Here is a 13,007-nt window from a genome sequence, read left to right as displayed (position 1 = left end):
AAAGTGATATTTTCAATGTACAATGCTTCTCGTACGTGCTTGTCACTAACATCTACGTTGTCCATACTTGCCAAGTACATTTTTCCGGTGTCAAATTGCCATGAGTTGGTCTCGTTTGACTTATTCACATCCGAGTTGGAATCCTTCGATTGCTTCGTACTGATAATTTCGCAGGTAGGGTGAAATTACATAGGGCTCCTTACAAATTGAGGATTTTCGAAAATGAATTGGCAGGATAATAATTATCCTACTTTATTCTACTGATCGGGAATCTGTCATTTATGCTGAGACGAGCACCTGTATCGCATTTGCGAGTACAGAAGAAGAAAAAGTACCGCTTGAACGTTCTCAACATGAAACGGGTCATCCGAAACGTCGCCTAAATATTTTCCAAATGATCGCATATATCTATTCCATTCCCAAGTCGCACGTCTGCTGCAAGCTCTTAAAAGAGCATACAAAACAGTAATTTTACAAAGCTCAAATTGCAAAATGCCGAGGCACAAGAATGCGCAACGGCGTAACAGAGCAGAAACCGGGGAATGCGAAAAGCGTCGCACACTCCGTAAAAGCGCTGGTTTGGGATTCGTACACCGATTATCCGGAGTAGCGATCGCGGGGGAAAAAATCCGAAATGCGTAATGCCGGCTGGTCGATCGGCTGTATCGTTAAACGGGCAATGAATCGCGAACTGTATTCAACGAACTCGAGCGTGCCGGCGTCGGAATTTTGCGTGCGGTTGCCGTTTAAACGGCCGTGGCTCGCATACAAAGTGAGAATTTCTGGAAGAGTCGATCGGTCCCGGCTAATAAAAATCTTCCGTAATTGCGCAGTGGGAAATTGGTTTAGCAGGTCAATAGCACGTCGCCGGCCTCGAGGACGAGGCGAAGCGAAACGCGCGCGCGTCTCCCTTCGCGCGTTGCTGCAGTACGGATCGTTTGGGAAATATCTATTTGTTCGGCGGGCCGATCGATCGCAGCCCCTATAAATTTCCCAGTAATTTTCATTTCAAAGAGCGCGTCCGGCCGCAGAATTCCGCTCCTCGGCGTCATCCGCTTCATCAAACGGATACCGCGTTAAAATCACGCGCGCGTAATCACGCGATCGCGAACAGTAGCGGCCGAAAGATTACGAGAAAAATGAAATAATCGATGAGATGCACTGCGGTTGCGAATCTACTCCGATACGACGTGTCTCGCGTATCGCATAATTCAACAGATGGAAGGGCGATCGTACTTCGACTCGGCGAGGAATAGTATCTTTTCTCCAATCCTGAGTTTTGCGATGTATTGTACACGAATTTCAGCAGATGGAAGTCTTTGTGTTGCTTTCTTAAATGGTCCTCGTGCTGTTCATTGAAAATGTCGCAACCGTCTTCGTAATTTCAACAATTTGAAAATGTAAAATTTGAGACTAGTCATTTCGACCGAAATGATCGGTTCGGTGTTAACCCTTTGCGCTCGAATGGTGACCCCGAGGCACCACTAAAAAATGTTTATATCACATTGCAAAATAATTCTTACATCGAGAAAATTTAGATTTGAAAAATTGTTAAAAGTATAAACTGTTGTATAAGTCACAAGACTCGATTTCACACGCATAAATGCGTAGGTCAGAAAAATCATTTTAGATTTACAATTGAAATGGCTTCGAGTGCGAAGGGTTAACCCTTTGCCCTTCGACTTCTTTCACCGCTAGATACTTTAATACTTCTTTGACGAAATTCCTACGGAAGACGGATAATATCCATTTAGGCCAACATTGATCTCTATAATTAAATGCGGATAACTGAACGGTCGAACTTTGATCCGATTTGAAAACAATTTGAAAATATTAAGTGTGAGACTAGTTATCTTGACCGAAATGATCGGTTTGGACTTAACCCTTTGCCCTTCGATTTCTTTCACCGCTGGATACTTTAATACTTCGTTGACGAAATTTCTATGAAAGAAGGATAGTATCCATTTAGGCCGACTCTATCTCTAGATATCTATATACTATACTATCTATCGGACCTCTATAATTAAATGCGGATAACTGAATGGTCGAACTTTAATCCGATTTGAAAAACGAGAGAATATCATCCACATTTAGCAGGCCGTGTTCCAAATCTTCATAACGAGTCTAACACGATATTATAGGTCAAGGAGCTAAATTTCGCAGCTCCGTGTTGTTGAGATCAAGCAAGTGAAAGCTGCATCCGCGGATTTCAGTACGAGACGAATTAAACGGATAAATCACAGTTATACGACACGCGTTTAACTGAAATTGAGACTCGGCTTTTTACGACCGCCGCCGTATCTCGATCGAATCTCTAGCTGCTCGAGATCGCTGGAGATCCTCCGATGGAGATTCCCATGGAAACAACGCTCGCTGCCGAGAAAGTCTTCCAGGCGATTTTCACGTCGGCTCGATTCTGTTTGCGGGATACGGGAACGGTCTTCTCGAACGAGTTCGATTATCCGATAGCGAATCGAGAACGTTCCGCGGGCCGATCCGATCTGGTTAGACTCCGTCGGTCCCCGGGGGACAGGCTCGTCAACTATGACGGCAGTAAATTTTTAGTTTCGTCATTTCTTTAATCTCGCCGCGACCTTTCCTTATCTCGGCGGACCGTAGATCGCTGCGTTGAAAAACTGTTCCGCAGGATTGCTCGCAGGAAGGAATGGCATAATCTTGATGTTCTAGTTAAGGCAGAGTCGACCTTGATTCGGCCTTATCACCGTGGTACATATTATCTCAACATGCTAACTGCCGCACGATTTTCATGTTACCCGTAGGCAGATCGTGGATGTTTATGCAAATCCACATTTTCGCGTACCAGTTCCGAAAAAAGACTGTTACATATTTCGAGATTGGCTGCGATTATCTTTTACGTCGTTGAAGAATTTGTGCTACGCTGAACTTCGTTGTGCTCGAACGGTAGCGTTAAAACTCTTTCTATCGAAAGCTCTCGTAAAGATTTGACTTTAAATAGATTCTTAACCACAGTTAGCTGTGGCGACTCCATTTCAGAGCGCGCACCTATATGTGTCGCGAGAATCAAGCGACGACGAGTATACTCGTCGAACACGATGCAAGTGTCGCTGTTAAAATATTGGATCAAAGAGACGGTTTTATTTGATAAAATTAACAATTTTATTACTAATATTTACTTATTCACTTGACGTTGACATATACCATATACATAATAAACGAAAAACCCAGGGATAATCGAATACTTATAAAAGTTAAAAACTCAAATTGCTGCTGTAGAGAGAGTGGTATTTAGCAAAGCAAAGAACAATATATAATGGCACTTTGCGCGTCGAACACCAATACCGTGATTCTTTTCTAATCTTATTTTTATAACAATGTAAACAACTTCGTGCAGGATTGGCCTCAAAATATTCTGAACATATTGAAATTTGAGAATACGTTTTTGCTTTCCTTAAAATTACAATTTAACTCGTCGTGTCACAAAATATTGCCATTTCTCCGTGACGAGTACACTCGTCGAACACAGCTAACTGGTTGAAGGACCGATGATTTCAAAGTTCGCTCGCATTCAACTATCGTTTTCGAAGTGGCGAGATAAGCGTTTCAACCTCGCCCATCTGTTACAATTTATAATTTCTTCGTGCATTATCTCCGCGCGATGTAACCGCACGCGGGGGACTATGCAAGTTTGCCATTGAAACTGCATTTTTATCTTCAACGGTTGCCGAGATAGTCTCAGAGGTATAAATTGTCGCGAGGTAACTTCGTCCTTTAAACTTCAGTCTGCGTTGATAAAGAAGCGAATGTTCCATACATTTAGTTAGCTCGCCGTCCTCGCGAGGTTAACGCCGGAATAAAGTTTGCGGTTAATGATTTTCCGATAAACAAGACCGTCACTTTCAGTTTATCCTTTCTTGCCGAGCAACACGGATTAATTAAATAACAACAGTTTGTCTGCAGGACGCGCAACTCGAGAACTATAATAGAACCGTTGCAAAATCGAATAAATTCTCCCGAATTAATTCTCCGAATATGAATGCTTAAATTAACAAGCGCTCGGGTAAAGCCTTCGCAAAGGGAACAAAAGTTCGAAACGTTTTTGCTCGTAATCTTCGAAATCGTTCTAATCCACGGAGATTAAGCGAGAAATCTATTCGCGACGTCCGAATAAGAGAGTCGCATTGAAATCTCCTTTTTCATAAAAGGGCTTGAAAGTTCCGCGGAACTTACATATATTTGCCGTGCCCTTTATGGCCGCAGGTTCATACGCGAGTATCACTCCGCGCATCTTCTCCCCGTTCACCGGGCCCATCAAAAAATTTCATTTTAACCGAGACCCTAAACGCGTCCGCGTTACCTCTCTCTCGCCGTGATACCGGTTGCTTTAGCGAAGAATGGGGATTTATTCGTGCGTTAACTGCTTCGTTTCGCTTCGCGCGGATGAAGCCACCTCTAAACTTGGAATGACGTATGGTGACCTGTACGACGTCGTTCATGGTGTTATGTGTTCCGCTTGCGTCTTCAATGAAACACGGATTGCCAGCTGAAAGCTTTGTTTGTTGAAGTCGACGCGATAATTTCAGCGTCTCTACGGAGACCACCGCAAAATAACACGGGATATGGGTCGTTTTAACGAATTTATTGTCGGAAAGCCGAATAATTGACGCTGCGAAACTTCTCGCGATGCGCCGTGGCGCAGAAATATAGACAGATTTTCATTGCACAGTAAAAATAATGATCATTGCAGATAGCGTCCACTTATTTGCTGATTGTGGAATACCTTTAATATCTTAGCTATGGAGACGACGTGTGTTACATCTTACAACAGAAATAGTTCTTCTACGATTTAGATTAAAATGCTTGTAAAACGTATTCATAAATTTCGCACATTTTAGAATGATTTAGAACAACTCACCGAAAGAAACTGCATCCAGTGTGATCGATAGAACGCGTACAAAATTGATCTTAAAAGTAGATCGACGCAGCTAAGTGGTTTAGGTCAGAATAGCATCTTGAAAGAATGTTACAAGAATTTATTAAGAATTTATTAAGAATTTTTTAAGAATTTTTTAAGATCTTTCAAAAATTTCCTAAGAATTTTGTAAGAGTAAACGAATTTGTTTTGTCAAACCGAAAACTTGTTGCACTTCTCGCCGTTTTGAAATTATGGCTGTTCTCGACTCAATCGTGTTTCGCCGATCGTGGTTGTATTTCTTATATCCCGCGGAAATCTGTAGATTCATCGTTACAGGAAGAACTTATCGCGCTTCCTGCGGTGATCGCGAGCCGTGAAAATGCATTGTTCAAATCGTCGTTAGTTGGAAAATTTTATCTGCGACATGCGCCGTGATGCCACGATTAATGAACCCTCTTCTAGAAAAACAGTTAAGGAGCGTAAAACTATCGGTCTCCGTTGCGGAAGGAAGGGAAAGTCGGTTGAGATTAATGACGATCATCTATCAACGTTAATCGGGGGCAATCCACGGTACACAAGACCAGGCGTTACATGGGACTTCATCATTCCGTAGGAACCACACAGAATGATCGATTAAAGAATTTCGACAGTTTGGATCGGTTGAGATCACACACATCGAAACGATATTGGAAAAAGATTGACAATTGTCTTTGCATCTAGACAGAATGTTCTCAAGATTCCATAACTGTCGTAAAAATATGATAAAATTTCAGTACCAAAAGATAACGATGGTACAGGACTTTTGTGCTTGATTGAAAGTAGGAAGTAAAACCGTTTTAGAGATTATTTTCTAAATTGTGTTATATTGGTCAATTTAAAATAATTACCTTCTTCGGTATTAATGGAAATATTATTTGAAATATTCATTTCGTTCAAGCATATTCTATTGCAATTATATAGTTTTCAATACAAAGTTTCAAAGTATCAATACGGTTTTTAATAGTTTACAATAAATATTTCTGCCATTATTCGTACAATGGAGCTTTTTTATACTATATTCATATATGAACAAAATCTTCATTAGGTAGATTACTTCAAATAATAATTTCTAACGCATCTTATTACCTCAATTAGTAATTCCAATTTATATGTAATAAATACACATTTTCACGTTCCCGGTGTTCAAAACTCGATGAGTGAATCTTGAAACTTCATTTGAACAATTAAATTATTATCTCCGCGTTCATGATAACAAAATTAAAGGTTTTCTTGTTAACGAAAAAGCCGACAAAGACGACGTCGTAGATAATGAGAGAATGCGGCGCAAGACAATGTTCCGGATGATGTAAGGTTCGAATGGGCGTGCCATTAAACTCGATACACGTAGCATCATTACCATGGACATCGAAAACTGATATCGATCATATTTTAATCAGGCCGGATCGATAAATGCGCCCTGAGCTCGGATTTCTTTTGCGAGATCGCAGTGTCCAGTTCATCCCGTCCAGCCAACAATATCTTCGTGTAGTTAAGGTTCTGGTACTATTAGATTAGAGGCAATTAACTAGCGCATATTACGGAGCCATAGAGTACGCCAATGCCGGCGGCCCTATTCGGACCTTTTTCCTCCCTTTCTTTCTCTCTTTCCACTTCCCTCTCTTTCTCCGCGTTCCGTCGCCGACGTAATATCTCGTTACGAGCATGTCGGTATTCCTGGCAACGCGTGCAACGTCGAACATGAAAAATTCTTGAACTCGAGCTACGCGCGTGTCGTCTCTGCCCGTTGCTCCGGATCCTTCACCCGTTAAACCCATAAAACGACTTCCCCGTAGAATACGAAAAAATGTACCAGCCTACGAAATCGATCGATAGCACGGGCGCTCATCAATCGCTATACAGTAATGTCTCCCTAATTGACGCTCAGATTGTCCACAAACAATTTGGGACAATTTGGGAAGATGAGATACGATTATTCGAGCCTTGCGGTTTATTTTTATAATTATAAATTGTCCACAATTATAAAAACGAGCCGCGAGGCTCGAATAATCGTACCTCCTCTTCCCAAATTATCCAATTTAGTGGACAATCTGAGCGTCAGTAAGGGAGACATTACTGTATTTACTACAGTGACCATCTGCAAACTCGGCGACTCTGCGAACTATATAGGCTGTATGAAAAAATCGTTTTTATCGCGTTGACCGCGATGTTACTCAGAATTTGGCAACGGAATTATTTGTGTCCAAAATTGAAAATTAAGTTTCGCACTAATCGATCGAGTACACCTTCCGCGAAATGCGAGAGAGCGATCGATATCGTAAATCTTTGTTTCATTAAGTGAACGGCCCTGTTCTCGTCGAGTTTTCCCGGCCGCTGAATGGGCAATCGGCACGTTAAAAAACAATTCAGCATTCTAATGGGAAAACGCTGACCTTTCGAAGGCGAAAGAGTATAGTATCCCTGCCGCGGATAAAAATCCGTGACATTTTTAAAAAGTTATTCGGACCGAGCTTGAAATATTGACTGCCGTGCGTGTCCGTCGTGTGCCTTTATGAATATTAATGTCGAATGAAAATCGCGAGGATGATTAGCCGATTGCGAATTTGATGCATCTATAACAAAAACGAATCGCGTTTGTTCCGGGGGAAAAAGATCAAACATCGTTGCGTACGCGTTGGAAATTTTCAGCGAGCCGATCTTTTTCCGGTGCTCGAATCGAGCACTTTTTAAGAAAATCCAACTGGAAGATCGAACGATTGGAATCGGGGAACGGTGAACGGAAACGTAAAACAGTTTAATGAGCATCGCTGCGATAGAAAAAAAGATAAACCCTGCGAACAGGTATCGTAAAACGCGAAGCACGAGCAAACAATCCGTCGATCCGTGCTCGAATGAATTCTTACGCGCCGAAGTTGTTAGCGATCGCTGAAATTCTTACGGACCGCGAAACCGCTAACGAAGCGACGTAGTTAACGACGGTGGACAAAAAGTTTGAGTGCCGAAGCCACTCACGGAGTGCTCTGGCGGACATTCGGAACCGCCGTCGGAAAAATGAGAAGCTGAATCCATTATCAAAAGGTCGGCGAGTTTTTATCAGTTCAGTGAACTCGCTCGGCCGAGTGACGGATTCTATCGGGTCTCGTTCGTAATTTCAGCAGCCGAAGAATTTATAATTAACGCGGGCCCCGCAGCTGTAATTTCGAAATTGTAACTTTCGGCCAGTTTCTGGAATTAAACGTGTCGCATATTTTCGGGCGCATAGTTCCTTTGCCGCGCGGACGTCGAGCAATTTATTAACAGCGCCGCGTCTGAACAACAACGCGAAGGGTTGCTTTTGAACTTTATGCTGTGCCATAGAGCACCCCGGCGTGTCGCCTGTGGCTCTAATTTGGGTTTTACAGTGAGAATGACTATCATAGACCGATGCGAAATGACGCGAATGCTGCATCGTTCAAATTTATAAGTCGCATCGTCGCGCATTCAATTCCATGCAGCGTTTATTTCTCGAATTTACTTACATTCAACTTTTTACCGTCCGCGAACGTGTCGAAGAACTTCGTTACGGTTTAAACGCAACACTTTTACACTTTATATTTGCTCTGCGAGCGATTACATGATTCGATTCATGCATTAACAGCGAGGTTTCGCGTCGCGGTTTAGTTTTTGCTGGAAGATCGCTTAGGAGATCGATCGTTGGATAGTGCTCGGTGGTTCCAGCGTTCGGATCGGTGTTCGAGCATCGAGAGCGCGAAGTTTCTTGCCGACGAGGTCCCCTATCCGTGTCCTCCGTAGGCATTAAAATTCAGTCGGGGTGTCGGGGCAGCGTATTCATGGAGTAAAAAGCGCGCGTGTCTGCGCGTATCGACTTGGAGCGGGTCCGTTGTCGCGCGGCGGGTCGTTTTTACAGGCTCGCGACGCGTCGCGCATTACCCGCGTGGAATTTCGTTCGCAGAAAGAAGACGGATCGAAGATCAACAGGATCGTCGTTGGATCGCCGTTGGATCGTCGGTAGGACGGAGAAGAGGAGAATGAAGTGAACGTAATCGTACGAGGAAAATCGAACGTCAGGGAACAGACAGACATATCGGCCGCGGAAGAGGGCGCGAGATGCGAGAGGATCATAGATGATAACGAGATCTCTATTAAACGATATACATATATACATAAATATATATATATATATATATACATATAATATAACATAAATGTACATAAAAGTAATAATATCTGCGAGGCAACCGTGGAGCACACAGAAGCATATATAAGAAGAGTATTTAACGTCGCTGTTACGCGATCCTATTGTTTTCTCTACTCCGATGTTCGAAGTTTAAGCAGAAGAAAATCTAATCTATTTAAAAACAAAAAAAAAAGAAGATTTATCAAATAGTTGAATTAAGAGTAAGCGCACACGCGCCCGTTTATCGTCGTTGATCAAGAACGAGCTAAAAAATAAAAGAAACGACCAAAAGTAACAAAACCACGAGGAAACGAATTGCTGTCAATTACTAATCGAGTCGTTGGATTAACAAATTTATCGCCTAGTTCAATTAACTACTGCTACTGTCGCTGTTCTAACGAGTTTCTTCTGTAGCGGTTTCTCCGAACCTACCTCCTAAGAAGAAAAGGGCGCGGTGACAAAGGGCCGGACGAAGAGGAGCACGTTTAGGTGACAACGAAGACGAGTGAAGTGGGGGGAGAGGGGGCTACCGGTAAACGGCCTACAAACGTGTGTCTCTAGATATAGAGCACGCCGGCTCCTCGAGCCGATTCTTCGCAATGGTTGTACCTGGTTTAATCTGCAGTTAAGACTTCGACCGTTCTGAACGGAAGCCGCGATCGCTTCCGCGCCGTTCCGAAGGTAAGAGAGTAATAGAATAGTCAAGGCCGGTCGCGTTACGCCACTGCTGGAGCCAGACGGCTCGACGCTGGCACAGTTTCCATCAGCCGAGATCCACGGATCGAGACCAGGATCGAATCAACTATGCACAAGTCGGACGCGCGTGTCTGATTAAGGGAGATTCATTGCAACGATTCCGCGGCTATAAAATCGTACCATTTTCGATCTGCTCCACGCCAGATCTTCCGCGTATCTTCTCAGTTGCGGCGCGGTGAATTACGTCGGAGCAGGTTGACCTGTTAACCGAGGAATTAACGTTCGTTCGAATCGTTTTGCAACAGGGACTTTTTTCTTCGCAGTGAGAAGTTATATTATCGCGCGTAAAGTAATTGAAAGGGATCGCTCTTTTCACTTGTTGATTATTTATTTCGACAAAATATTTTAGAAAATTGTTTCGCAATCCGGAAACGAGGGATTCCTGAGGTCATTCGAAGCAACTTTCTCCTCAGCGAAAATGCAATACGCGGCTCCGTTTACGAGTTAATAACGAAAAACGGGGACCAATGAGAGGCGAGCTCGCCTGGCGCTAGGCCGCCGAGCCAATCAGCGGGACTGGGCTTCGACCGCTCGTTGGCCCGGCCGCCTCGCGCCAGCATATCTCTCGCCTCGGGCGTGCCAGTGAGCGCCACTGAGCTTCGTGCACTCGTTGGCTCGGCCACCTCGCGCCAGCCGAGCTCGCCTCTCATTGGTCAGCGTTTTTCGTTAATAGCTCGCAAACGAAGCCGCGGACTGCATTTTCGCTGAGGAAAAAGTTGCTTCAAACGATCTCAGGAACCTTCTATTTTCCGGATTGCGAGAGAGACATTTTCGGGACATTCTCTAATAAATCGAATATTTCCGATGTCCCTTAGTTGAATCGTTGTTGATAAATATTGGGTTGCTGGAAAAGTAATTTCGCTTTTCCAAAGAACACCCCTTATACTACGTTTGAAATGAACCTCGCCGTATCTCGTTAAGAGGTTAATAGACAAAGATTTGAGGATGAAATGTTATGGTTTCTCTATACTTCGACGACGATCTACCTCTCGAGTCGATTTCCACCGTGTGAGCGATAAGAACGAGAACTTCCACTCCGCGGAATGAGATTTTTGATTGTATGGTGCTTGCAGATTAGTGTTTGCACCTCGAGCAGACATAACCTTGAGCACCAATTTGCGAAAGTTTTCTTGCGACACATTTCCAGTGCGGTGAACTAGGGGAAACGTGAAGTGCCGCAGTGTTGGAACGAGAGTAGAATTGGTCTCTAGTGTTGTAGACCGAACCCTTTCCGGTTTCTCAGTACACATGTTCTTGACAGTTTTGTTGTAGAAGTAAACGTGTTTATCATCGAGTAGTTTTATTGAAAACTGAAGCCATCGATCTTGTCGTCGACACTAGAATTTGATGCTGGAGAATAGAATGTTAATTCGAAAGAAAATTATAACGGGAATCTGCTGGAATATATAACATTTCACGAGATCTTTTTAAAGAACTTTTTCAATTACTTGGAAGCAAATGCTGACATTTTTCATCCTTTCAGGACAAAAGAATGAAAATTTAGCTTCTTGTTTTATTAATCGTGTCTTTATCGTTCCTTTCCGACTAACTTTGAGTCTTCAAATTAATCGATATACTGCAAAAGAATATTTGACTTTACCTCAAGATTTATTTAATTATGCAAGATTTATCGAAACCATAGAAAAATTTAGAGTAATGGAGCTCTCCGATAGCGGGACGTTCGGATACCCAGTCAATTCGATTGCCTGTGTATACAGGGTGTCCGTTGAATTCGCAAACCTTACCAGATGTCATACGTAAAGTCGAGACTATAATATTACTAATACTGTAACTCAGAATTATAGTAGTGAAGGATTTAGGCAATTACATTTGAATTAGTTTAATTCGGTTATAAATTAACTAACATATCACCACAAGTAATAAAATCAATTTCTTTTCGAAATTGTCATGCTCTGTAAAATCGAATATAAATTATTAACTATATCTTCATAAATCGTCCAATAATAATTTAATTTAAGCCAAGTTACCTCGAGCAATGCAATTCACTAACTTCTTGAATCTAATTTCTCAAATAATTGCTTAAGAAATAAGCCTAATAATTGTAACATTTTTTGTAATATAACTTGCAATTGTAACTATTGTAACTATTGTAACTATTTGTAATTGTAACTTTGTTTCGCGATGAAATTGAACAAAATACGGTCACACGTGTCCGATATTTACAGGGCACCCTGTATAGGATTCTCGTTGTACAGGGTTCGTTTCTTCCTCGAATGCGAAGCACCAAATTTCGTTTGACCAAACCGCACCCGACCATTCCGTTGCCTGCGATTTCCTCTGTCAATTCTCTGTTGCCAGTCGGTTCCAGACCATTGCTTCCAATTAAGTTTCCAATCGCGTGGCGACGGTGTCACGGGGGAGGATCATTTTGTCCCATAAGGATTCCGGCCGCGACCTCTTTCGAAGTCAACAAGAAAATTCAACGAGACAGCTTCGGAACGAGAGACAAGGGATCATGCTGCTCGCTCGGTTACCAGATCCGTGAACCGGCGAACTCTGAGTTTAGCAACTTGTGATTAAAATTTCGGATAACGTCACAGATGTGTTATCGATCGAGACTGTATAATGGTTCACGAGAACGTCGATTATTGTTGCACGAAGTTAGGGCAGAAGAAATCCGATTAACGATCAACGATTATAACTCGTCAGTTATTATAACTAATTTATAATAATTAGGCAGAAAGTGATATGATTCGCGATTAACGATTATATCTTGATAGTTATCATAATTCATTTATAATAACGATTTTTAACCAAATTATAATAATTTGTAGATTACTTTTTGCCCAATTCTGTTGTTGTACGACGTCACGGTGATCCGAATCAAAGAATTAAGTGCAATTAATGTGTCTTTTAAACTGTATGGGATATAGTTAGAGAACAAAAGTTGGAGTTATAAAAAAAGGCACCTAATTGACATGTTCACTAAAAAATGATGCAATATAATCGCTTTAATTTAACAACTAGTTTTTCAATTAATTAAACGTTGTTATCCTAAGATAGCATTTAATCTCTATTGCAATTAAGTATGTTATTATACTGAGAAACGAAGAAGAATGCAAACATGTGCAGTAGCGTTGGTTAATGTAAATTATCTTGCAATAGAAACAGAAGTTGCTTGTGGTACGCATGGTCTCTCGCGTTAAATGCTAATCGTTCCTA

The 13,007-nt window shown here is 42.1% G+C and overlaps 1 protein-coding gene across 17 annotated transcripts in view; it reads left to right on the top strand.

Moving 5' to 3' along the window:
* unc-13 overlaps positions 1 to 13,007 on the top strand; it is a 646,812-nt gene that overhangs the window by 297,994 nt on the left and 335,811 nt on the right. For 6 of the 17 annotated variants that reach the window (XM_076520781.1, XM_076520780.1, XM_076520784.1 and 3 more), the window contains exon 2: positions 8,844 to 9,749. The exons of 10 other annotated variants lie outside the window; for them this stretch is intronic. The gene's annotated coding sequence lies outside the window, so the exon portion shown is untranslated. Of the gene's footprint in view, positions 1 to 8,379; positions 9,750 to 13,007 lie in introns of those variants that run through there. One more of the 17 variants, XM_076520779.1, reaches the window with a different exon arrangement.

Source organism: Megalopta genalis, chromosome 4 (assembly GCF_051020955.1).
Source record: "Megalopta genalis isolate 19385.01 chromosome 4, iyMegGena1_principal, whole genome shotgun sequence".
Lineage (NCBI taxonomy): Eukaryota > Metazoa > Arthropoda > Insecta > Hymenoptera > Halictidae > Megalopta > Megalopta genalis.
The sequence above is the reverse complement of the archived record's forward strand: the minus strand, read 5'-3'. Positions and strand labels throughout refer to the sequence as shown.